Below are 23,031 nucleotides of genomic sequence, written 5' to 3'. Positions count from 1 at the left end.
AATTAACATGTATTTATACTAAAGTAATACAAAAATGACTACAAAAGATTTAGAAATGAGTAGTTTTTCGAGATTTACGATTATACTGTAAATCACTTTCACGAATCAGCCCCCAAATGTAGTCTCCCATCATGTTCTCGTTATACTGTCCTTGGTAGCGGCGTTCAAAGTCCAGTATATCCTGGTGGAAGCGTTCGCCTTGCTCCTCCGAGTACTCTCCCATGTTCTCCTTGAATTTATCAAGATGAGCATCAAGGATATGGACTTTGAGGGACATCCTACAGCCCATTGTGCCGTAGTTCTTCACCAGAGTCTCAACCAGCTCCACATAGTTTTCGGCCTTGTGATTGCCCAGGAAGCCCCGAACCACTGCGACAAAGCTGTTCCAAGCCGCTTTCTCCTTACTAGTGAGCTTCTTGGGGAATTCATTGCACTCCAGGATCTTCTTTATCTGTGGTCCGACGAAGACACCGGCTTTGTCCTTTGCCTCAGACAGCTTAGGGAAGAAGTCCTGAAGGTACTTGAAGGCTGACGACTCCTTATCTAGAGCTCTGACAAATTGTTTCATAAGGCCCAATTTGATGTGCAGTGGTGGCATCAGCACCTTCCGGGGGTCCACCAGTGGCTCCCAGTTGATGTTGTTCCTCCCCACAGAGAACTCGGTCCGCTGTGGTCAGTCCCACCTGTGCTAGTGCACCTTGGTGTCCCTGCTGTCCCAAAGGCAAAGATAGCAGGGAAACTTGGTAACCTGGAGACCCATCAGGAATGCCACCATTGCAGCCTCTTGATGCCATCTCAGAAAAATGCAGATATGTATCCACTTAGGCAGCTGGAACTAAACTGAACTGGTGGGCTTAAGGCCCCTGTATTTATAATACTATTTATATTACTGGAAAGTTCTAGAAAGTTCTAGAAGTTACTCCAAGTTTACTCAGCACTGAATCTATCTGGAATGTTCTGGAAAATAGGTAAAATTCAAAATATCACTGTCCTGGTCACAAAAGCAAAGTTTGTGGGGAATAATAGCCATTTTCTATACTTTTGAGGCATAAGCAATTAGGAAATAACACTTACTACCCAGGAACCAAAAAAAAGAAAAAATTTGTTACATAGTGTAATAATAATAATAATAATAATAATAATAATAATAATAATAATTAATAAAAGCAGGATTAGCATTTTATAAAAGACACAATGCTGCCTACAAACTTGTAATCTAGGGTTCTAATAAATCTGCCTACAATTGGCTTGGTTGGTAAGAAATGTGTCAAGATGAAGCTAAAGGTCACCCATGATATATAGGGAGCTGAAAGTTATCGATTACTGAGAAGTTTCTAGTTCAACAAATGATGATGATAAACGACACTGATTATTTCCACCTGTAATATTTTACATACACAATGACATAAATCACCACCAAATGATTTATAGAGGATGTTATTTACAGTTGGCAGCTGGGACATGATTAATATAAACAGTTACAATTGAGTTTCCCCTCAAGCCTCTTAATGGGAACTGTCTGAACAAAATAAAAGGGCAACGAAGAATGGATTTAACCAGTACATTCACACTGAAAAACTGCAAAAAGGTCTAATAATCTATGATGATTTCACCAATTTATTGCCAGTTTCAGTATTTGATTGATTGGAAGGGTGTTTGTCTTACATGGGAAATGACACCAGTGTGTGCTCTCAAATTATCATCATATCTATTAACTCATTGAATTACATACAGCTTTACAATTCTCCATATACTTAACGAAAAGAAAATGACAAAAATTTAAAAAATGTGACATTTCAAAATCTAACATGAAATACTGTACTACTATTATGGCTTCTGGTAGACTTTTGTGATATCATTTTGTAGTTTCTTTGATTACATGATGTTAAATAAAAGATCTAAATTATGTGTAACAGAGCAGGGAGGGGGGTAAAATCCTCCCTGCCAAAACACACGTGCAAAGGTGTGTGGTTAATTTGTTAATTGTTTTATTGTTTTGGCATCATTGTAAATTAGAGCCAGCTGCCTATACCTGTTTCTCTGGTGCATATAAATCCCAGAGTTAGTTCATTCAGGGCTGTTGTTGTGTGGAGAGCCCGCATGTGTGTCATTAATCTTACAAAAAAGGTATTGTGTAGATCTATTTTGTTATTTGTTATAGTCCCCAGTTCAAATCCCACCTCAGCCACTGACTCATTGTGTGACCCTGAGCAAGTCACTTCACCTCCTTGTGCTCCGTCTTTCGGGTGAGACGTAATTGTAAGTGACTCTGCAGCTGATACATAGTTCACACACCCTAGTTTCTGTAAGTCGCCTTGGATAAAGGTGTCTGCTAAATAAACAAATAATAATAATAGTGCTATGTGAAAGTGTTTTTTTTTTTCTTTTTAAATTTAGTCGTTGCCAATTAATTTTTTATTATTTTCTCCCAATTTGGAATGGCCAATTATTTTTTAGGCTCAGCTCACCGCTACCACCCCTGCGCTGACTCGGGAGGGCGAAGACGAACACACGTTGTCCTCCGAAGCATGTGCTGTCAGCCGACTGCTTTTTTTCACACTGTGGACTCACCATGCAGCCACCCAAGAGCTACAGCATCGGAGGACAACGCAGCTCTCAGGCAAGCCCGCAGGCGCCCGGCCAGACTACAGGGGTCACTAGTGCGCGGTGAGCCGAGGACACCCTGGCCGACCTAACCCTCCCTCCCTCCCTCCCGGGCAGCGCTCGGCCAATTGAGCACCGCACCCTGGGAGCTCCCGTCCACGGTCGGCAAAGGAATAGCCTGGACTCGAACTTGTGACGTCCAGACTATAGGGCACATCCTGCACTCCACGCGGAGCACCTTTACTGGATGCGCCACTCGGGAGCCCCAAGTGTTAGTTTTATGCCAGTTAAATGGCTTAGCAGTCCTGCGAGCTAGTCAGGAATAAAGTCTGCATAAAGATGTCCCAGATGTCGTGCACCAGATGTCGTGTTGCATTTGGCAGATGTCACTTGGGCTCCCCCTGCCTGTTGCTGTACTTCCCCTGGCGGTTCAGACATTGCTGCACTGTGGCCAAGCCTCAAGCCTCTGCCTGCTGCTGCTCCCGACAGCTCACAGGCCTGCACACAGGCCTGGGTCCCTTGTCACCGGGTCACCTCCCTGCCCTGAAGCGACAGAGGGATCAACACATCCTCAAGCCCACCCGAAGGATTGGGAGAAGATGGGAATCTATGGACTTGAGGGTGGGTGGTTGTGTTTTAGGTGGGGAGGTGGCCTTGGAAAGGCCAGTGTGTTTCACACATGGGGGAGGATGTGTGACAAAGTGTAATCCGGGGAAATGCAGGACACCTCCCAGGTCACAGGCTGAAAAGCCTAAATTTGTTAATTATCGCCTACACCTGGCTATTATTGTAAATTACAGCCAGGTGCAGAGTACTAAAGGAGAGCAGTCTGTCTGCTCAGGGCTGCCTCTTTGTGAAGAAGCCTGATAGTGTGCTCAATCGTATTAAAAGGTACTGTGTGAAGCCTTTTGTTTTTTTATGATTTGTCAGGTAAACGGCTTAGCCGTCCTGTGAGTGAGTCAGGGAACCAACAAATGTATAGTTAGTGTTCAAACAAAGCTAGGTTTTGTTTTCGTTTTATTTATTTTGTAATAAATAAAGTGTTGGGTTTTGTTTTAGAAGGGAAAAGAACCCGAGCGAGCCTGTGTGGCGAGTCTGCATGTTACATATGTTCATATACTGTAGTTTTTATTGTTCAATTATGTCTCAATCCTAAAATTCTAAGTGATGCAAAACGTGGCCATAGCTGTACAGCTAGCACACATGCTGTGAATGGGGTGATATTCATTAAACTGCTCTAGATTATTATTGCTAGGGGTAGATGGGCCACTACACGACAGGTTTTCTGTATGCAACAAAAATGTATTTCATCCATAAAAACAGAGCGTTAGAACATGCTTTAAGAAACAAAGCTAAGTTTGGTGGAATAATGAGGTTTTATCTCAAATATGGAAAAGAATACTGCCCTTGAATAGCAGTTCAAAGCATTTGAGCAATAATTACAGGGCAGTGTTATGAGATACACTGCCATGACGCAGATCTCAGATTGCCGGAGTTTAAGGGGAGAAAGTCTGTGATGTACTTCTGGTAATGTAGGTCATGCCAGCGGTACATTTCAAAACTCTGGCCTGAGATATGAGTTGATTCAAACATCAAAGATCACCTGAGCCAAAACCCCAGTAGAGCTGGCACGATTCAGACAAAAGAGATTTAAATGCTAAGTATAGTATTATGCTATTCTAGAGGTACCAGACCTTTAAATAATGGGCTGACCCAATACCTTACAAGCTGGGTGACATTTCATTCTGTGATGTTGTCTCTTTCCTCCTGCAGATCCTTTTCAGGGGTAGATGGGCCACTTCACCCAGAACTGGTCATTAACTTATTTTATCAAGTCTATCCAAAATACAGATTGAAACCCTTGATATTGTGTTCCATCTAGAAAACCACACTGGGTGTCGTACATTACAAGCTACATGAGAGGTCAGGCTTTGCCACAAATGGGCTTACTAGCCTCTCTGACCCTGATTGGGGTTAGCTGGATGAAAATCAGCTTGTATCTTACTGTACAAAGCACACTATACTGTTTTTTATACTATATAGTTAAATTAAACAGTATAGCTAATTTTAATGTGACCTCATTCCTATCTGATACAAACCACCTGATACTAATTATCTGATACAATTGATCTGATACAGTGACATTTCAGATGGCTCTATCACTTCAATATCAAGCAGTAATACACTACAGAGGCTGTCCATCCACTTATCCTTGATACACAGAGCCCTATTTTTATCCTAAGAGTGATGCTCTTTAGTTCCGCCACTGTTTAGATCCACTGCGAATATCCCTTACAGAGTAAGCAGCTTCAAGATCCATGTTTTAATTTTTTTCTGTCCTTATTGCAATTAATAAAACACTGTGTATTTTCAATTTTTTTTGAAAAGTGTGTTTAAAGTATATACGGTATATAAGTTATATAATAATACCCATAGGTTATATAATAACAACCTTGCTGTTGTTTTCCTGTCTTCCCATTTCACTTGAGAACACATCTATTGCTATTTCAGAATTATAAAGAGCTTTGGGTAACTCCGGTCCCTCCTGAAGCTTGGTGGCTGTCTTTACATTATTGGCTGCCATCCTGGAATAAGCAGTATTATTCTTTCCGGTCAGGTAGCACCAAGTTGCACCCAATACAAGTCTGTGGGTGCACCTATTAATTCTGACTTGTGTGACACAGGTATTAATCCACAATGCTTGTTGTTGCAGTTTTCCTGGCGTCCTCTGCAGCAGCTAGAAGTATAACTGTTCCAGTGTACGCTATGGCTGTGTTGATTTGTTCAGGTTTCCCAGATAAAACCGATTCCAATGCAAACTATTGCTGTCATCTGAGATTAAACCAGAGACCAAAACAACACGCCTATCACATATCAGTGGAGTTGTTCTAGCATTTTCATAGACAATATCAGTGCTCAATGCCCCTTGTCTTTGAATGCATGTACAACACAGGTTCAATTAATAGGCATCTCTTTGAGGTGCCTTGACTTGTGTTAGAAGCTGCTCTTCAGTTCTAGTTGTCAGCAACTGATTTATATTACATAGGCTTGTTAGTAAGCACTGGCAAGATACACTGAACTACTCTATACAAAAGGAAACTCGATCCAAAGTCAGTGTTCACTAGATGGAGCGGATGTTTGCAAACATAAAGTCCCGACGATACATTGAGAAAGACTGATAAATGTTCGTTGTTGAATTTGACAAAGTTTCTGTTAGTATTTCTAAAAATAAATGGTTTGCTACAACAGACTGGGTTCCTAGATTTCTTCCTTAAATGTGTTTTCAGTTTGTTCCCCTCTGCCTCTAAATCACCATCCTAACAATATGAACCAAAAAATAATGAGCAAAGCAAACTAAATGAGTAAGCAAAGTTTCAAGGTTACTGAAAACTCTCCCAAGAAAAATTAAAGCACTGTTTCATCCAATCCAGTTAGGTGAGTGTCAGAAAACCTACACATTATTTAAACTTACAACCTGCCCAAAAAGAAGTCTGTTTTGGAACATGCTTTGAAGCATCAAGGGTGCTGAGCGCAGACACATACCAGTAAGCAGGTTCACATTCATCCAACCCAAGGGATTCCTGCTGTGAATCCGGGCTCCTCTATACATTTCATCAAGAGCATACCACTGTAATCCTGACACCTGAAATGCTACATAAAGTGCTGATGTTGTCTTAATATCATAGAGATCCCCAGTGCCGGCATATAGTAGAGGCAGCCATAAGTACACTTACATTTTTGCATAGTTCTAGAATATTGATTATTGTGATTAAACTTGTGATAACAAGTGTCCATCTCATGACCCCTGTCAAGTGTTCCACCCAGCCCATTCCAGGTGGTTGCCATGCTGCTGTGCTAAAGAGGCCACACCTTGGTTGATCCCTGGAGCTAGCACTACACTTCAGCCATCAACACCGGGCCAATAGGAAATCCATGTTACCTGGCAGAGTAAATGCAATGAAGGCTCAGCTCTGTGGCAGTATTAGTGACAGTAGTATTAGTGACAGGAGTGGAGTGCTGTTCCGGGTTTTGTGCTGGCCCTTGGTGACAGCTCCGGAACATGTTAGCCGTCTAATAATCACAAGCAAGACAATGATAGACAAACATTCCAAATCCTCACAATACGTATAATTCACAGGGTCTCTCATGGTCTTTTCAGGTTTCAAAACACAAACCCAAGCGAAGGATTCCATCTCTCCGTCCCCTTTTATGCCGTCACACATGACCCCTTGGTGAATGAACGCAGCCGACCCTCCAATCTGCGACTGCCACGTCGTTTCCCTTCCGGGTCAATGCGTTAATGCAACGGAGTTCCACCCCCTTTCTAGCTGGCTGACTTCCCTTGAACCCTGGGAAAGAACTGTCAGGCCAGCCCGTCCAGGGAACTCTGTTCTCGTTGCTTAGTGACCTCACAGGTTGGGAGGGAGATTTACTACTAAGAATCATTGTATTTCTGTCACAGCTCTTACTTCAATATGTTGCAGTGATACGTCTTGGTTGGTCCCCACCGCTACTATCTCAATTATCTAGCAGAAAGCTGAGTCCAGTATTAGCATGAAGTAAATAACATTTACTCTCATGTAATAAAAATCAGCATGTTATTGAGGAGTATCATATTCGGGATATATGGAGTTATACAACAAGCGTTGAGATAGCACGCATTTAATAACTTTCATATTCGGTGGTCTCAAGGGAATGTATTTTTTTTATACCGGATCTAATTTTGGAATATATCTTGCATTCACTCAAATCCAATGATAAAATAACAGATGACAGAGTGAATCACACTGCTCCAAATTACACTGTGTTGCTAGGATGATGCCAAAATTGACCTAACGAAAGTAATTCTCCAATATCAGCTGTTATTTTACCAATATACTTACACCTCATTTGCTCACCTAATTCTATCTAGGTCTTACCATCCAATTTTCATTTAACTATTCATTGCCATTTCCTATTCTATACTATTCTGTAAATACTGTTGATCTACCTCATAGTTGTCAAGTTTTTCATCGTACTGACAAGAACATAAAAACATTAAAAACAATTAGAAATGAGAGGAGGCCATTCGGCCCATCTAAGCTCACCTGGTTCCTAGTAGCTGACTGATCTCAGAACTTTTGTCAGGTTGGATCTTAAAGGATCCCAGTGTTTCTGCCTCAATAACATCACTAGGCAGCCCATTTCATACCCTCACCACTCTGTGTGAAGGAAGTGTCTTCTTTCTTCTGTCCAAGGTCTATCTCCAGTTCATTTCCAAATGTGTCCTCTGGTCTTAGTTTCTGTACTGTGCTTAACGTATTGATTTGGGTTAACTATGCCAAGTCTTGATAGCTCTGATATTGAATTGAAAGTCATGGTGGGGGATGCATGTTACTGACATGACTTGTTTTATGTTGCACAAGAAGACTGGCTCTACCTCCTCTACGCTCCCCTGCCTCCAGAGCCCGCACCTTCTCCACCCTCGCCCCGCAGTGGTGGAATGACCTTCCTACAGATGTCAGGACTGCCCAGTCCCTGACCATCTTCCGGCGCCTCCTCAAGACTCACCTCTTCAGACAGCACCTGTAGAAACTCCTCTTTTCCATCTGGACACTTACCACTCTTCCTTAAATGCGCTTTACTTGCTCTTATCTGCTCCCTATTTTACTGCATTTAATCCTGTACTTTAGAGTACTGTAATCTGTCAAGTGTCATTTAATCTGTAGTATTTTGTATTTAATTATATCCCGAGGTAACTATTGTGACACTGTTATCTGCTCCGTTATTGAATCGTATTTTGTCATATACTTGTACTTGCTAGAACCAAAGTGATTGTATTTGATCTTGCTCTTAATTGTATTAATATTTGTACTGTGATACTTGAAATGTATTTTTGTTTACGACTCTAAGTCGCCCTGGATAAGGGCGTCTGCTAAGAAATAAATAAATAAATAAATAAATAAATAAATAAATAATAATAATAATAATAATAATAATAATAATAATAATAATGTTGTCTTTGCTGCAGTCTTATCCTTCTTGATCTGGTCTCCATTGTTAATTATAACATTTTCTCTTTTTGTTAAATTAAAGAATCGATTGATTGATAACTCCAATTTACCTCTATATACCTGTATATATATATATATATATATATATATATATATATATATATATATATATATATATATATATCTTTATTTTTATATAGCGCCTTTCATAGTGGACCACCATCACAAAGCGCTTTACAGAGGTAGGCTGTGAACTGTGCATTACATGCAGCGTCACTTACAATGGGACATTGATTTAACATCTCATCCGCAGGGTGGAGCACAAGGAGGATAAGTGACTTGCTCAGGGTCACACACAGCGAGTCAGTCAGTGGCAGAGGTGGGATTTGAACCGATGGCCATCTGGTTAAAAGACTTTAATCACTGGACCTCGCTGCTTCCAGTAAAACTGGTCCACTGTATATCTTTTTGTTCTCCACTTATTTTTATTTTGTGATTTAAATGATGATACCAAGAGGTAACAGTTTATGTTTTTCAAAGCAGTACTTGAAAAATCTGCACATCCCTGTTAAAGAAAAAGAACAAAAACAAAATGCAGATAAGGGGACAAGAGATCATGCTTTAAATGCCATTAAGAGGTAAAACATGGGTTTAGAAACCTTTCTTAGCATTCCTTTTAATCTCTGAACCATAGCTATTGCTCATCCATTAGATAAGCTTGCTTTATATAGTCTACATCTGTTTAATATTCTAAATAATTCTATATTGTTGTTTCTGCTTAGAACCCTGCTTACAAACTAAGCATGCTAAGCCACATGCTGTACAACTGGAAAGTACTATTTTCTAAAAACTGTATTTGTGTTAATGTGTACTGTACTGTTGAATAAGTAATGTAATATGTATTTATTTATTGCATTTATATATTGCTTTTTATACAAAAGTATCGCAAAGCATTGTACAGTACATAGCAGAAAAAAAGAACAAACCACAATCAATATTCCCTCTACTTTTTTGTTGTACTGAGCGGACAACACACTTCTCTGAGCATTACTTTTCTGTCAATGGGCGGCTTAGTTGAAGACTAAATAAGTGACAGCATAGTTAATATAAACTGCCCTACTAAACAATGATCACCAGCAAACATGATTGTCAGTAAATGTAACACACGCAACAAATAAACTCGAAAATAACAGCAAGAATAAGGCACTAGGAACAGGGCAGCAGTGTGGAGTAGTGGTTAGGGGCTCTGGACTCTTGACCGGTGGGTCGTGGGTTCAATCCCCAGTGAGGGACACTGCTGTTGTACCCTTGAGCAAGGTACTTTACCTAGATTGCTCCAGTAAAAACCCAACTGTATAAATGGGTAATTGTATGTAAAATAATGTGATATCTGTATAATGTGAAATAATGCATAATGTGATATCTTGTAACAATTGTAAGTCGCCCTGGATAAGGGCGTCTGCTAAGAAATAAATAATAATAATAATAATAATAATGATCAAAATTTTAAATAAAGTTTTAACATCGTCCAACCACACTTTCCATCCTTTCAGCGCCTACCTATTAATTACCAAACCAAACAAATAACATATCACACTCACACACAGTATTATCTGCGATCAAAGAGAAACACAGGCAGCACACACCAGTGCAGTTATCAAAAAGTCTACGTACTACTATACATAACTATTCTGCATTTGTATTATTTTTCATTTTAAATGGTGTTGTAAAGATTTTGCCATCTCTTTGAGTATTAAGATAGCGAGGTCACTTGTGTTGTAGGGATTTATGTTTCTATGTACTAAAAAAAATATACAATTTATTCCCATTTTATTTTTTATAAAAAATACAGCTTAACTTTGCAACGGTGTCAAACCCTCCTACATTTTCTTCTTTCCTTTGTGTTTGTTGCTGTAACTTAACATGCAGTCCAAATTAATAATAATAATAATAATAATAATAATAATAATAATAATAATAATAATAATAATAATAAAATTATTTGCAAACGCTGTCTTCTCAGCAGTGTTAGGTTTTACACTATGTCGAGATATCAGTGGGCGGGCACTGCCTGTCTTAAAACACACTCGATTGGCTATTGCTAGGTAGCTCTTTGTTTCTCTTAACCAATAGGATTTCCTCGATGTCCAAACTGATATACGGAAAACAGGTGATTGATACCTCCGTGGTGGTGCAGCATTTATATCCAGAAAAAAAAAAATAATTAGGATTCTAAAGCCAAAGGAGTGCTGTGCGTGAGATTTTATTTAGTTTGCATGTGCGGTGCTGCGTGGCCTGATGTTTTTGGTGCGCGGCACCAGACAGATTGCTGCGCGGCCGCGCATGCGCGCAGCTTAGAGGGAGCATTGACCACAATACATTTGAATAGCACGTCACACATACAACTGTCACAATCAGGCCATTTAAATAACAGATTTAAATAACAGTATACTCATAATAATACAAAAGCAGCAATTTTAAAGTTACATTAAAACCCACTAAGATAAGAAAGTCATTTTATAAAAGTGCGTTTTTAGTCTTGATTTGAAGACTGTAACGGTCCCAGCTTCCCTGAAAAACGAAGGCAGAGCATTCCATAATTTCGGAGCTCTACAAGAAAAAGCCCTACATCCCGTGTTGCTTTTGTTGACCCTAGGAATAACCAGCAGCCCTGCATCCTGTGATCTCAGAGTGCAGTTTGGAAGATACGGGGTCAGTAACTCCTGCAAATAACTAGGTGCTAATCCATTCAGGGTCTTGTAAATTAACAACAAAATCTTAAAATCAATTCTGTACTGCACAGGGAGCCAGTGTAAAAAGGCCAAAACAGGGGTAATATGTTCACTTTTCCTGGTTTTAGTCAGAATTCTAGCAGCGGTATTCTGAACAAGCTGCAAGCGGTATACCACATGTTTTGGGACACCAAAAATAGTGCATTACAATAATCAATTCTAGATGAAACAGAGGCATGCATTAGTCTCTCGGCATCAGATACGGAAATAATTGGGCTAAGTTTGGCTATATTTCTCAAATGGTAAAAAGATACTTTAGTAACTTCCCTAATATGAGTCTTAAATGAGAGATCAGGATCAAAGATGACTCCCAAACTCTTAACTTCTAGTTTAAGTTTTGATGAGATACTGAAAGGGTCGAGCTCATGTAATCCCACATTTCCTTTCAGTTAGTTATGTGAGCCCACTAGCATAACCTCTGCTTTATCTGAATTCAACATTAGAAAATACTGTGACATCCAATGTAAGGCAAGTAGCTAATAAGACCCAGGCAGAAGAAATTCCTGGCTTTAGGGACAAATATAGCTGGGTGTCATCATCATAGCAATGGAAGTTCACTCCGTGTCTGTGGATAATGTCACCTAACGGTAGCATAGATAATGAAAACAACAAGGGACCTAGAATGGAGCCCTGTGGAACACCACAGACAACTTCCAATAATGCCAATTTTACCTCCCCAATAGAGATGAAACCTATCAGAAAGATAAGATTTGAACCAGGAGAGGATAAGGTCAGACAGTCCTACTGTGCTTTCAAGATGATTCAGTAGGATGTAATGGTCTACAGTACCAAAGGCAGCACTAGAAGAATTAAAACTGATGCCCGAGTCAGAGCTTATAAGTAGATCATTCACAACTCTGACAAGGGTCGTCTCGGTGCTATGTGCAGCACGAAAACCAGACTGAAACATAAAGTTAGAAATGTTTGTAATTGAATTGCAACAACTCTCTTTAGAACCATATCTAAGAATGGTAGGTTGGAGATTGGCCTATAGTTATTGAGGACTTTAGGTTCCAAATTGTGTTTCTTAAGCATAGGATTTACCACTGCTACCTTAAGTGCTGAGGGCACTATACCAGGAGAAAGTGAACCATTTATAATTTTTAAAATGTCGGTTTTAATAACACCAAGAACATCTTTTAATAGTTTTGTAGGAATAGGATCAAGAGAGCATGCAGTAGCTCTCATATGTTGAACTAGTTCTGTCAGTTTCTGTAATGTAATCAAAGAAAAAGCCCCCATAGTAGGTTTAATAGGTGTAGTTGGTAAAATTGTGCTGGAGTCCTCCTTAATAGGTGGTGTCTGTGGAATCTCATTTCTGATGTCTAGTATTTTATTTTTAAAGAAATGTAAGCAGCCATGGGCGGCACGGTGGCTTAGTGGTTAGCGCTGCTGCCTCACAGCGCCAGGGTCCTGGGTTCAAATCCAGCCTAGGGTGCTGTCTGTGTGGAGTTTGCATGTTCTCCCCGTGTTCGCGTGGGTTTTCTCCGGGTACTCTGGTTTCCTCCCACAGTCCGAAGACATGCTGTCCAGGTTGATTGGTCACTCTAAATTGCCCTCTGTGTGAGTGTGTGTGGTGCCCTGTGATGGACTGGTGTCCCATCCAGGGTGTAGTCTCGCCTAGGCTCCAGCTCACTGTGACCCTGTAAAGGAATAAGCGGTTAATGATAATGGATGGATGTAAGAAGCCATTACAGCTGTGAGAGGAGCCAATGTTCACGTGAGCTGTGATATTTCCCCTCAGGCATTATTTGCACATGGCTATTAAAACCCAGAAATGAATGGTGAAAATTTGACCCATTGTTCACACTGGGGTGTTGACTCAGCAAAATCCGGCACATATATAGAACTCCTTCAAAAGTGCTTCTTCAAAACTGATTTTCTGAAGTGGGGTGTCATTTTCGATATTACAGCACTGCACATTTTAAAGTATGTTTCATTTTTATACATGAACAGTATAAAACTTTAAATGTGCTTATACCTCTAGGAAACCACAGGATTGTCAATTAGGATCTGCACTTATGGTAGCAAATTCATCTGAATTCCAGTGCATTAGCTGCTATTCCTCTGATTATGAATTTGTGGCCCTTTCTTCAGGGCTAGAAAAACGATCACAAAATAAAAGCAAATCCTTGCTTGTGCTAATCCTATGAAACTCAACTGATATTCGTATGGATGTGTGGCAATTGTTTTTAAAGTGTTGCCAGATAAGCATTAAATGTGCTGTAATTTCTAATTTGTGTACATTTTACACTTCATCCAAACTGTAATTTTGGGATCGTGAACGTGAACGATTGTTTGTAGGGTATTTCAATCACCAGTCCATAGTTTAACCTGCAATATGCCATAAAACATCACAAAAGAAACCCCATTCGTTGCATCAATTGTACAAAAAGTGATCTCCATTACCTTTGGTCCTGAAAAGCAATTGATTCATTTTCAATATTACATTTTAAAGACCATAAAACCTTACTGTTACTCAAAAAAGCAATCCGATTACAAGTAACTCATGTAACCCTGTCCAAGACTGAATGGAAGGGAAGATCAGGTCAGAACAGTTAGAATTGAGGGCTGGCAGAACTCGAACCCTCCATCTTGCACGCTAGTAGAAGTTACCTAATGAGCATACAATGCAAGTTTGAAACCTCAGACTGCAGAATGTGAAGGCTGTATATATTTTAATTTCAGGATAATATTGGAGGTTGGTGAATACATGAATACATACCAATTATACAAAACTGTGATGCATTACAAGTGATCTTTGACTTCTGCGTAATGTCCGGTTGCAGAATGGATTGTAGAGTGCAGATGCATGGTGCAGAGGGAAATGTGGCAAAAGAGCAGACTTCTTTAACCTGCACTAGACTCCATGGGAAAACGAGTGCTGTTTGTCCCTTGCTGTATATTTGTACTCGACAGTATTGCTACTATGTAGATACCAACATGCACAATGAAGCTATTAAGTGAAGACAAGAACACATTTGTTAGATTGCTGTTATATCTTAAATCAACCAATAGGAAATTGTTTCATCCAATAAAAGGCTAATAGTTATCACAAGCAAAACATCTGTCACAACTCCTACTAAAAGCATGGGCCATGACAATTCAGAAGTAACCCTGTTTCAGATGATGTATCTCATTTCTGAAGGTACAGTAGGTCACAAACACATTAGATTGCTAGTGGATAAGTATGTATACATAGTGTATTCTTCAGATACAGAGCTGACATGACATGAAGATTAACAACAATTATTCTCCTACAGTGGTTATCAAAACTGTGCCCGTAAGCAAAGTAGTGCCTTAGAGTGTTGCTGTGCTTGTAATGTGTACATATTCTGTAATACTGCATGTTCTGAAATAAATATTGCATCAAGTGTTCAATTTAAACTTGGTCTCTAATTACTGTGCATTTGCATAGTAGTTACTTAGTAAAATATAAAATGTGTACTTACACATAATTACAATGTTATTATGGTATGCATAGTTACAATGTACTTAATGTATATTTATTTTTGCATGCTATAACCCTAATTCTAAACCTAAGTTTAAACCTAACCCTAACCATAACCCTTTTATGATACAATTGTGTCCTTGCATATATTGTGCAAAAAGATTTACATGTGAAGCACATTGTAGCTATGCATAATAACATTGTAATTATGTTTAAGTGCAGATGTATTTACTATGCAACTGCTATGTAAATGCACAGTCATTTTACAGAAACGTACTACATTCAATAACAATTGTTTTGACTCGAAGTCTTCCTCAGCGTTTTCAATCTTGTGCTGTTTTTGTGCCATTTGATAAATATGTCCTGGAATGTGGCTTTAGTCAAATAACTTTGAGGGTCACTAGTCTACAATGTGTACCTCAAGTTTAAAATGATTCTGATTCTGTATAAGAAAGGTTTAGAAACAAAAGCCTGTTTTCTTTTCTTTTTTTTTTTTTTTTTTGAGAATTAGGCCAGGAATGTATCGCCGTGTAGTGGACAGACCCCTGGCTTAACATTTAACCCTGATTCACCAGGGAGGTTCCCCAGCCAAGTACTGACCAGCCCAGCCTTGCTTGGCTTTGGAGATCTAACGAGATTAGGCACAAGGAGAAGCAGCAGGGGAAACCAGAATGCAAGCCCAAATCTTGACAGCAGCAGTGCTAGTGAATGGACAAAGCTGCAAAGCACGTACTGTTACCAGCGAGACTGAAGGGTTGATTAAGAGAGGGGGGGCTGTGGAATCACTGGGGGAAATTCTGAATTAAATGCGACGCTGTGGCAAGAGAAGGGTATTTTGTTCATGATTTGTAAACAGTGAACCAGATTTAAATAACTTATTTCATTGTACCTTATTTCCCAATGACTAGAATTACCATTTTGTACCTTGAGTGATATGTATTTCGACACATACCTTGAAATGCACCATTCATAGCATACATTTTTTATGAGTCGCCAATTATGTTTTGTATTTACGTCCGATACCCTAATTTGGTTATGCCCAATCATTGCGTTTTACTGCACTGTAGAATCTCAGGACAGACCGTACCAATTTTAATATTATACAATGATTTATTATAAAGGCTGGTGTTGCTTTGAGGCGAATACCCTGGAAATGCTATATCAATTCTAACATCAAACTCGATTCGATTGGGAGTAAATAGACACAGGATGCCTGAGTTTGAAATTTTACAGAAGGTCCCGATGTCTTGTAAAAAAATTGGAGCACCTCTAAGACAATTATCTGGGATAAAAAGAATGGATTTCACTGTTGTTGGCAAAAATTTGATTGGCTGTTGAAATGCTGAAATTTGCATATTTCCCGATTAACCGTTGTCGGTAAAAATTCCGTAACTACCTGTTTATTATTATTATTTGTTTATTTAGCAGACGCCTTTATCCAAGGCAACTTACAGAGACTAGGGTGTGTGAACTATGCATCAGCTGCAGAGTCACTTACAATTATGTCTCACCTGAAAGACTGAGCACAAGGAGGTTAAGTGATTTGCTCAGGGTCACACAATGAGTCAGTGGCTGAGGTGGGATTTGAACCGGGGACCTCTTGGTTACAAGCCCTTTTCTTTAACCACTGGACCACACAGCCTCCTGTGGTGATTTTTACTTTAGTACCATGAGAATTCGACTATACATTAATGGTACCATTGTATTGTGTTGGAATTATTCTCTTCATCCATCATATTTGTATATCTGCGTGCAAACTACTTTACTTTGTGTGTAGCTATAGGCGATATCTGCAGAAATCAACGCTGTCATGTCACATCACTGTGCCATCTTTACAACGCAGTGCACTGAAGCTTGTTGTGGTTTGAACACTGTGCATTAAAAAAAAAAAAAAACATCACAATAGGACATAAAATGTGACAAAAATATTTGGAAACATATTTTCTTTTAAAATAAGTCTATATTCACTTTCATCACAGGTAGCCTCTGAGAAACTTATGTTAGTAAATAATAATTACAAAAATTGTGAACTATTTATTTTCACATTTGTAAAATTCATGTTGTGAAAAATATGTGAAAAGTTTCAGAAAATGTTTTATTTCTTTTAAGCAATAACGAAATAGAATAGTCTCCAGCGTGCCCATTTGATTTCTTTAAAATATGTATTTACATTGATAGTTGAGTACGGTATATGAGACACATAGTTTAAAACAATTACAAAAAAAATAATAATCACATCCTCATTTAATTTGACTTTTCTTCTTTAAAAATCTCTAAATAAGCTGCCTTAGAGGCAGGATAAATATATTTTTTAATTTGGGGACCCCTTATTTTTTTTCTGTGTTAACTGTATGGTATTATAGAAGTAGTAGATTTTATCCTGCAAAGTTTAAGAAAAAAATAGAGACAATAGAGTACTCATATTTAAGATAATATGGTATTTTATAAAGTATTTTACTTTATCACTGCTATTAGTTTAATAGAAGAAAAACAACACATTGATAAAAAAAAATGTTTTTCCTTCATGGCTCAAATTACTGGGCGTGGGGTCGATCCCTTTAAGTTCCTCCAAATAGTTTTATTTCCAAATTTCCTTTTTAACATGTTTTAAGACATGACTAGATTGAAAAGCAACAGTGTCAGGGCTTTCATCTTTCAAGCTCCCTAACTTTGGAATTTACTACCAGGTTCTATCGGTAATGCTGAGACAACAAACAAATTAAGTATAAGCTTACATTTTTTTTTTTTTTGAGTCAGCCTTTTTTTTTAGCTTTAGCTTATAAAGTGCCCTGGGATGCTTGTACTGGGCATGAAGGATTAACTTGGTATTATTATTTATTTCGTAGCAGACGCCCTTATCCAGGGCGACTTACAATTGTTTCAAGATATCACATTATTTTTACATACAATTACCCATTTATACAGTTGGTTTTTTACTGGAGCAATCTAGGTAAAGTACCTTACTCAAGGGTACAGCAGCAGTGTCCTCCACCTGGGATTGAACCCACAACCCTGCGGTCAAGAGTCCAAAGCGCTAACCACTACTCCACACTGCTGGTATAGCATGACATGGGAAGTAAGGGAAGTTAGACCATGCTTTATCAAGCTGTCTCCCTTCCCTAGTTAACCCTGTCTGGATTATGTAATACACCTGGGCAAATTGACAAATATAATATACATTATTTTATTGTAACACAGAGGGCTTGCAGAGCTGAATGATGCACACAGCTATGCCAGTTCCAGAAACCTGACCAGTCTTTTAAATTGAGGTTTGTTAACAGTATCTTGGTAGCATCTAGACACATCTCTTTTGAGGAGTAAGATTTTTAAATAAAACTTCAAGTTAAGTGCTCTGCTTATCTCGGGTCCCCCATTAAGTTATTACATTTTAAGAAAAAGTAAGATAATGAAGCCATGGATCTCTGCTAAAGTGATCCATTAATGCATTTTCCACTGGCAGTAAAAGGCATAGAGCTGTGAAGCAAGGCCATTTAGGATTCCAATAAAGCCTGCTGAAGTGGAGCAGGAGGTTATGGATATCCAATTAAACCAGCTGCAATAAAGGCTTTTTAAGTTTACTGTAATACATTGTTTACATTATGGATGATGCTTATTTTTTGCATTATTTCCCAACAGACAGAATCAAATAAACAGCAGCACTGGGTTTGGAAATTGAAATGCAATGGGCTTTTAATTTTTCCAAAGAAGCTTGGACTACTTTTTGTAGTGATATACAGAATGTCTTAGTTTGTATCCTTTTAATGGTCTCCTCTCCGATATCTCCCTTCCCAAGTGCATTATCGTGAATATATCAATGGAAATGTCATGAACATTTACTGTATATGTAAAGAACAAGAACATTTACAAGTTCATGCAAGTGACTGTAGCTAACAAAGTAATTCCTGTTACCTGTTGTGTACTTCCATTTGTTATATAGAGCTCAAATGTGCATTTTTAAAAGAAACATGTTATAATTTCCTGTCATGAACCAATCAGCTGCTTCCCGTATTGACTTACCTGTTTTTAGCCTGTAACACAATTTAAGGATTTACCAGAACACACTTATTGCACGACCCAGTCTTCAAATGTATGCTATCAGTCCTTGGCAGGTTGAATTACAGTAAACGTGTGCTCAGTTTGACTTAAAGCACCCATCAAGTTTGCATCACTGATGTGTGGCCCTAGCTGAGCTGTGCTGGTAGTGATAGGAAATTAGAAAGCCATCCCTTTGGGCTTTTCAAAAGCATTGCACTTGATAACTTGTAACATAGCTCTATATCTGTCTCAGCTGATTACTAAATCTCGGAGTTATACATTGCAGTGGAACCTTGGAAGGCACTAAAGAACTGAGGCAAAATAAAATAGCCGCTATGATGCACAGTACTTGTATTTTCTATGCATTGGATGTGGGTGTACTGAATGATCTGCCGGCTCATTTTCAAACAACTCCTTAACAGCTTGACAGCACTGTGCTGACAGACTCAGTCATGGCTTGAGCAAGCTCACCCCAAAGCACTACAGTGTAGTAGTTGCTGTCTCTGCTTGTCCCACCCCCATGCATCAAGTAAAGAGAATTGTTCAGTTTGTTGAGTGGGCACACGTTGTTATTTCTGAATGGGCTCTATTTCAACTATCTAAAGAGCAGCTCTTGTTAAAAGAAAAGTTGAACAATAAAGCATGCAACATTGTTATATCTTTTATGAATTTGATCAGATTTTCTCATACAGAACCAGAGGAGTTTAAAAACACACAATAACATTTCTGGGTAGCTAGCTACTTGTGGTGTAATTCTCCAAATGATGCATGTTTAATTCAGGCTCGCAAAAAAAGTAATGATATAACTTGATTAATATTTGAAGTTTTACAGAACTGAAATATTTCTATCACAGTCAATTGTTTATTTTATAATTGATACACATGCTAGCATTAAGAATACAATGTAATACAAATGTACCATATTGTGTGCATCTTTTATATTGGGAAATGTAAGATCTGCCTAATGTTGGTAATACATATTAAGACACATTTTGCGGAAATTTTCTTCAGAACGATGCCCTTTAATTGAAATCAGTTTATACCGCGGCTTTGTGAAATAAATTTGCAAATTTAAAAATGGGATTGTCCATTTCCTTGTATCTGATGGATCTCAGAGCTGTCAAGTTGGATCTTACTTCTTTATTAAGGATACAATGATTAAACACAGGTTTCATTTTTAAAATAGGATGAATTCAGCCAGCCTCCGCACAAGCAATTATCCTCAGCACCTCGTTTATATTAGAGTGGAGACGAAGGCTGCTCTCAGCAGTAAGGCTGCATATTATATATATATAATAATAATTCAGGCTCCCTGGTGATTCACTGGCCTATGCTTCATGCTGTGTATCAGTATCATATTGTAATAATACAAGTCTTCATTGAATCATATCAGTAATGATCATTGGTTTGTTTTTTATTTTCAATTTACAATGTTCAGTAATCAAAGGAATGCATTACCAGCCTCTTAAAGAGTTTTCATGTAGCTAGAGGGCAGGGCTCTACTTCTCTGCATTGCTCAATATGAAAGGACTCCAGTGACTGAAACCCCCACACTTCCTTTCCATGGCAATGACTTTATCAAACAGAGTCAAATAGTCCAGCAATATGTCCTAATGCTAAGTGTGCAACATGTTCTGTAAAAGGAAAAACAAACTGATAATGTAACAGGGTGAAGCTGGAGTATAAGGGGCCAAGATTCTGAAAAATAACCTTTCCTCACTAAATTACTTTTTACTTGTCTTTTTTTTTAATACACTTACATCACCCACAACTATTAAACACACAACACCGCTAAATATATAATTACTAAAACGTACTTAAACTAGAAGTCTTTTTTAACATCTTCTGTTAAATGCCTAGGAGTCTTTTTCAATGCCCCTTACCCTTTTATGATATTGACAAACTGAAATATTTTGCATTTATTTTTTATTTGAGTAATTTTGTTAATGTTGTAATGGTCATTTTGGAATCAACAGTTGATATATACCACACATGTTTCTCGCCTCCTATCCCCCGGTGTAGAGTAGTGGTTAGGGCTCTGGACTCTTGACCAGAGGGTCGTTGGTTCAATCCCAGATGGGGGACACTGCTGTTGTACCCTTGAGCAAGGTACTTTACCTAGATTGCTCCAGTAAAAACAGGAGGCTGTGTGGTCCAGTGGTTAAAGAAAAGGGCTTGTAACCAGGAGGTCCCCGGTTCAAATCAACACTGACTCATTGTGTGACCCTGAGCAAGTCACTTAACCTCCTTGTGCTCCGTCTTTCGGGTGAGACGTAATTGTAAGTGACTCTGCAGCTGATGCATAGTTCACACACCCTAGTTTCTGTAAGTCGCCTTGGATAAAGGCGTCTGCTAAATAAACAAATAATAATAATAATAATAAAAACCCAACTGTATAAATGGGTAATTGTATGTAAAAAATAATGTGATATCTTGTAACTATTGTAAGTTGCCCTGGATAAGGACGTCTGCTAAGAAATAAAATAATAATAAGATAATTGTATTCCTTTTTTTCTCTTTAATTTGTGATTCTTTAATTTTATAAAACTACCAACATACACCGGTTGATGCAATTCAGAGTGATTCAACAGTGCTGTAAAAGGCTCTACAAATCCAGCTGTAGGTAATTGGTTAATCAAATCAATCCTCTGCTATAAGTTTTTTTTTTCTGTTTATAATTTATAGATACAAAACAGAGATATACAGACGGATCATACATGGCTCACCTGGTAAAAGCACAGCCGTGTGGTGTCCAGTGTGTCAAATAGCGCAGGTTCACATCCTGGCTGTGCGAAGTAGCCGGTGGACCTATAGGGACTGTTTCTCCTCATTGCGCTACAGCGAACTCTGCTGGCCAGGTGCCCAGTGAGCTCAAAAGCGGACACCTGCAGGGCTGGCCTTTGTCCTCCAGAGTCGGTAGCTTGTTTACATCCGCACTCAAGTTCCTGGGTGTAAAAAGAGGAAGTTGGCTCAGTCGTGGGATCAGAGGGTGCCCACTGAATTTTGGATTGGGATTATAAAAATCATTGGCTGTCAAATGCATAGCCCTTTACTGAAATGCACCCAGGCTGGAGGGAGAATTCTAAACATTCAGAACCTTGTTCAATAACTAATACTTTAATGTGCTTGTTATGGGTTGAGTCATATAAGGGATTTACAACACAGAGATGCACAAGATAATGTCTTTCAGTCTTTTAAGTGTGTTTAGCAACCATTTCATTCACAAGCAGTGATGCTTTGAAAATGATATTTGTAAAGAACATGTCATTATCTACGGAGCAAAGCTAAATGATAAAATATCAATGTTATCTTCCTTGGCAGGCTGCTGCACTGGACAGTTTCAGCCGAAACTGTCATTGCTGTTGGAATTGCTTTCTATATGGAAAATAGCAAGATGCTTTCAATCTGCATCATTTAAACTGACATTCAGTTCCACTGCTAGTTATTCCAAAACCAACATGGTTAAAAGTGACGGCTCTTTGCTGCAGATCTCCACCCTGCACTTCCACTCATGGATTCAAGATGGTAAGCACCGAGTAATGTTCACAAATCCCTCTAGAATGATCTGAGCAGCTTGCAGGGTCTCTGAAATAGTGTCCTCCTTTAATAATACAATGTTAAAGGATTTCACATGGACCTCCCTGCCAGTACAGTTAGTGTATATAAGACTGAGTGCTGTGATCGCTGGGGTGCTGGTTCGAGGCCTGTGTAGATGCAGTTCGTGTATATAAGACCGATGTTTTGTGATTGCTGGGTGGGCTGGTTTGAGGCCTGTGTTGATAATGTGTTGATGATTAGACAAGACAGCTCAGAGGAGACCACACTGGTGCCTGGTTTAATAGTTTACCCACCTGGGAGAAAATCAGGGGTAAACTAATTGGGCACTAAATTATAAAAAAATAGAATACTGATTATTATAATGAACTGTGTTTAAAGAAAAAAAGATTACACAATTGAATGTACTGGATCCTGAACTTTACATTGTGTCTCCAATTACTCTGTATTTACATAGTAGTTACATAGTAAACACTAGTAAACCCAGATATCTTTCACACGGTACGCACAACGGAACCACACCGACATCCCATCTCATGCCGATAACGACTCTGACTCTGTTCTTTCCTGAGTTTCACAGCACCTAAATAAACACAGCGCA

The sequence above is a fragment of the Acipenser ruthenus genome, chromosome 33 (assembly GCF_902713425.1).
Source record: "Acipenser ruthenus chromosome 33, fAciRut3.2 maternal haplotype, whole genome shotgun sequence".
Classification (NCBI taxonomy): Eukaryota; Metazoa; Chordata; class Actinopteri; order Acipenseriformes; family Acipenseridae; genus Acipenser; species Acipenser ruthenus.
The sequence above is the reverse complement of the archived record's forward strand: the minus strand, read 5'-3'. Positions refer to the sequence as shown.